The sequence below is a fragment of the Grammomys surdaster genome, unplaced genomic scaffold (genome assembly GCF_004785775.1).
Source record: "Grammomys surdaster isolate TR1022 unplaced genomic scaffold, NIH_TR_1.0 141, whole genome shotgun sequence".
Taxonomy (NCBI): domain Eukaryota; kingdom Metazoa; phylum Chordata; class Mammalia; order Rodentia; family Muridae; genus Grammomys; species Grammomys surdaster.
The window spans coordinates 437,654-442,842 of NW_021604599.1; the positions used below are offsets into that span (position 1 = coordinate 437,654).

Here is a 5,189-nt window from a genome sequence, read left to right on the forward strand (position 1 = left end):
AATTTTTCTTTCTTTTTTTTCCTGATCACTTTTAAGTTCTCTGTAGATATGTGTGGTTAGAAGTAAAAACAAAAAAGTGAAAATACATCAGAAAGTGACTCACTCCTGAGTCACACAAACAGGAAATGCGAACCGTAGTAACATAGTAACGAGCTTTGTTGGCTTTGGCTGGAGACCTTCCTGTGTGACTTGGAGGAAGAGTCATGGAAACACAGCTGTGTCAGAGTGTCGGACTCTCCAGCCGTGCAGTGAGTGTCTGCTTTCTAGAATGAAGCGAGACATTTCTTTGTCATCTCATCTGGAATCACTTCAGTCCTCGAGAGCATTTTGGATACTGTGGGTTTACAGAACAAATGAACAGGTGCACAGCTGAGCGGGTGCCAGAAAATGACTTTCTTTGGAATGCCGATAGACCTTATTAAAATGTGCTGAATGGGTTTGATCCTTCACCATTCCCAGGACAGCCTTACCTCATGCTGAAGGCATGGAAACAGTGAGAGGCAGCTAGAGCTGACCTTACATTTCCATACAAAGTACAGACTCTCCATCCATGAGGCCGCTAGCAATGGACAACAGGCAGCCAAGACTGTGACTCATGAGAAGACAGACATTTAAGAGCCCGCTGTCCTGTCCTGGGGTCTGGCCTGTGTCTATTTTCTGCCAAAATAGATGTGACTAACACAGGGAGAGCCTGGGGTCTCAGCAAGGAGATAACAGATCTAAAGCTCAGGGCTGTGGAGACTGGAATGTGCACAGCAAGATAATGGAAAAAGAAGTTCTGGGGGTTGAGCTCCCTTAGGATCATGCACAGCAGGGAGCAGCTGCCTCAGGTAATGAACCAAAAGAAGAAAGCAGGGGGCTGCTTTACGGAGTTTAGGACGGAGTTTAGGAGTTTGAGCACGTCAGCCGTCAGCCATGCTGTCAATAATCGGCTCGGCTGCATCTCAAGGGGTAAGGACAATGCCATAGAGGAAGACCGCTTGCTTTCAATAGGGATATAATTGAATTGGATCCATCCTAACCCAGTGTAGACCCTTGAAGTGTAGACCCTTGGTTAACAGTTAGTGAGATCTACCAATAATTTTGCTGCCACAACGGAAATGAGCCCCTTTGAACTATCTAATTTAGGACAGAAAGGGACATGTGGCACACATTTAAAATGAAGATCAACAAGTGAAGCAGACTGACTGGAAACCAGGCATCCTGAATCTTGCTCTCTGTTAGTCCTTGAAAAGACCCCCCAGGACTCTTTGGAGAAATGACCTCATCCAGAACAGAGAAAGGACATATACAGGATAAGTCTAGAACATTTTTATTGTGAGAAAGTAAAGAAATAAAAGTGAAAAAAGTAAATATGTCAAAAATACATAGTAGGCAGCTTGAAGGCGCCCTCACTGGCCAAGTCTGAGTACCCGTGTAAAGTGCAGGAGCGAAGTAGGGATACGTCGTAGGAAAAGCAGTACTTAATGTATGTGTACTAACCCTGACTACTTCACTAATGAGCAAATGTTGAAGAATGCTGATAATGAATGAATGATAATGTGGAAAGAATGTTGGAGTCAGTATGCTGCAGCTGTCATGATGAAAGCATGTAACAGGCAGGCATCATGGATACCTGGAAAATTCCTTCTCCTTGACCTCTCCTCTTCTTCCTCCTCTTCTTCTTCCTTCTCCTCCTCCTCCTTTTCCTCCTCTTCTTCTTCCTTCTACTCCTCCTCCTTTTTTTCTCTCCCTCTTCTCTTATTTCTCCTCTTCATCCTTTTTCTCCCATCCCCTCTGTGTTTTCGTTCATCTTATGCAGCTTGCTATATATCCTGGGCTGGCGTTGAACTCACAATTCCCCTGCCTCAGTTTTTCAAGTATCGAGATTATTACAGGGGTAGGAAAGGGGAATTTTGAAGGTAGGACATGATACTTGGATGGTCTTAAAATGTTTCCCCCTAGATGAAATATTATTTGCAAGCAGAAATGGAATGACTTCTTTTTATTGAATAAAGTGGGTACTACTTTGGGATGAGACTAGACTCAGACACCTTCAGACATGATATTCAGAGAGCGTCTCAGGGAATGTTCTGACTGAGCAAAACATAAGCCATTCTGATTCAACCAGAATCACCTGAGGAAAAGTCAAACAAGCCAAAATGGAAATAACTCCATTAATTTTAAAAGGGAGGAGCTCTATTCTTCTCGGGGTGTTGTGAAGACAAAGGGTGTATGCTTCAGGTTAAAGAGAGGCAGTGGTGGAATGCATTTCTAACCCTGGGCTGGATCCTGACATGGAAGAAATGCTATAAAAATCATTATTAGGGCAACTGAATCTGGAGTGGATTAAGACATTGGTGTCTGTGGTCCCCAGTTGGTGACCTCGGACTATGATTATGTGAAAGTATCCCTACTGTCTGGGAATACTTTCTGAAGTATTTAAAGAAAAAGGAGCCGTGATGTGCGAGACTGTCATTAGGCTCAAGACAAAAGTGTCCAGCGTGTGTGTATGGAAGCAAGCAAGCGAATGTTCAGGGAAATGGACTAAAAGTCAGTCAACAAATCCAGGGAAGGTCTACATGAGTACTCTTCATACTATTAGTTTTACAACTTTTTTGTCAGTTTCAATATTATTTTCAAGTTAAAAAAATGTAAAACGTTGAGCAATGATGAATGTGGCTTCCCGGGCAGTGTGTGGAGAGGAGAGAGGTTGAGTTGCCTCTGGATTTTCTGCTGCAAAGCTTGCTTCTCTAGGTCAACTGTTTGTGGCAGTGTCTTAGTCACTCTGCAGAAAAGGTATTTCTGCGTCTGTTGGGTGGAAATGTCGATCAGCAGATCTAAGACAAGAAGAATCCATGCTGATTTTATGTCCCAAGTGCTGGGATTCAGGAGTCTCAGTGTACAGGGGAGTTCAACCCAAGGCTTTTGCCTGCTAGGCAAGCACTCTGCCTGCTAAGCCAGATACCAGCCCCTCTCATTTCTTCTTTGATACGTTTTAGCTGAGTAGATTGGGGGAAAGTTTTCTAACTATCAGAAACTTCAGCTACTGCTGTATTTCCAAAGTGTATTCTCAAGAATAGAAGTATTGTCTTCTGAAGAATAGAAGTATTGTCTTCTGAAGAATAGAAGTATTGTCTTCTGAAGATTGTGAGACTCTGTGAGGAAATGCACACCAGTGCTCTTTTTAGTTAAGAATGACTTTTTACAAACATTGGCTTACTACCTAGAGTGTTGACTATAGATGAAAAAGAGGCTCAAGCTAAGCTAGAGAATTGGGTGGTCGTTTCTCCTCTTAATAGTGAAAATTTTACCTGATGAAATGAGTTTCTTTCCCCAATGGGTGCCTTTAATCCTTCGGTTGATTTCTTTCTTATTTCCTACTCTGTTATTCTAGGAAAAGCTTCAGTAGCTGTAGGGGCTGTGACCTTTCGCTGTGACCTTTCGCTGTGACCTTTCAAGCACGGTGCAGTTGGAGCACAGAGCCCAGCATATAAAAGACAGCACAGGTAAGTGAAACCCTGTGTCTCACTCATTCTCAAAGAATGCATGGATCCGAAGATCCCTGTAATTCCTCCTTTGTTTTGGGATTGAGTGTCTAACTCTGGTGGCAGAGAGGGAATGTCCAGGCTTTTGTGTATCTCAAGGAAAAATTGGCCATGGAAAGGCCTTTACTTTTTGTGGAGGGTCAGGAAGAAAATTGGAGAGGCCAGCTCCTCCATTAGAGGAGGCAAGCAAGGTGGCTAGGCAGAAAGACAAAGGGTGTGTATGGGAAATGTCTCCTATTGAGTCAGGAGTTTGACAGAGTCCAGGAAGGCTGAGGGTCATCCAGGGCCAGATCACTTTAATCCAGGTTTGCTTTCATTGGAGTCTTTATCTTAGGAGATTACAATGAGCAAATATGCTTCCTTCTTTTCGGTTGGGCAGTCAATGTCATTGCTGCACCAGTCAGCGCCAGTGAGGTGGAATAAAGACCTTCACTAAGTGCACTGGTTAATGTCATAAAGGTAACTCAGAGGACCAAAATATGTCAATGTCACATTAAGAAATGGAAGCAAAGCAGTTTCTTCTCCATGGATGAACTTGGTCAAGAGCAAGCCCAAGTTGCAATCTTCCACTACCTGCCTCACACCTCTTTCTCCTGTCTATGTGTAGTTTCCAGCCTACCTGCATTCTGTCTGTTGTGGGCGGCCGTGCCTGTTGCCTGTGAGTTGTGCTGTGTGTGTCTGAATCCGGGCCTGTCCCTTACAAAAAGCCTTGTTCTGAATTCATTAAATGACAGAGAGAACATGGAAAGAGAGGAGGGATACTTTATGAAATCTTTAACACAGTCTTACAAGGGGAAGAATTTACTTTAACACTACAAACGGTTGTTATCAAGACACATCCTGATGATACTTCTGATATTTGTGTTGGTTATTTGTTTGAAGGTTCTTCCAACTTATTGTCTGCTTTAGCAAGTGATTACCACAGACAACATTCATGCACACATACATTACACTAGGTCTGGGCATAGGAGAGCACACAATTTAAGATTAAAGCAACGCACTTAGCTTAGTTTACAAAAGCTTGCATGGGAAATCCAAGACATAGTAAAGTATGTTACATTATTCTCATAAGAGAAGGCTAAACTAAACAGGCTGACTACATAGTAGGACAGCAGGCCAAATCCACAGTTGTAAATGATTTTGAGCAGTATTACTAACTTGGTTGCAAGATCCAGCGAAAGTTCAGCTTCTTTCGGGTCAAGAAGTATTTTCAGAAAAACGTATCACTGCAACCAAGAACATAAAAGCTAGCTGCATGACCTAAATAGCGTCTTTATGTTACTGTTAATTGCCAGACTAGCATAACTAGTATGTCTGATATAATTACTATATACATCGAGACAGTATTCTTCAGTTTTGCTTATTTGCAGGCTTGATAAGAATGATTTATTGTGGCTGGATAGTAATAGCAAACATGTGTAGTCCCAGCACTTGGGAGGTGGGGGTGGAGGCAGAGGCGGGGGCGGGGGCGGGGGCAGGGGCAGGGGTAGGGGCAGATTGATCTCTGTGAGTTTAAGTCCAGTTTGATCTACAGAACAGGACAGAACAACCATGTTACACAGAGAAACTCTGTGTTAGGGAGGGAGGGAGGGAGGGAGGGAGGGAGGGAGGGAGGGAGAGAGAGAGAGAGAGAGAGAGAGAGAGAGAGAGAGAGAGAGAGAG

At 43.3% G+C, this 5,189-nt stretch overlaps 1 protein-coding gene across 4 annotated transcripts in view; it reads left to right on the forward strand.

Annotated features, from left to right (window-relative positions):
* Sgms1 (sphingomyelin synthase 1) overlaps positions 1-5,189 on the forward strand; it is a 256,971-nt gene that overhangs the window by 92,783 nt on the left and 158,999 nt on the right. For all 4 annotated transcript variants that reach the window (XM_028764013.1, XM_028764021.1, XM_028764014.1 and 1 more), the window contains exon 3: positions 3,377-3,488. The gene's annotated coding sequence lies outside the window, so the exon portion shown is untranslated. The remainder of the gene's footprint in view (positions 1-3,376; positions 3,489-5,189) is intronic.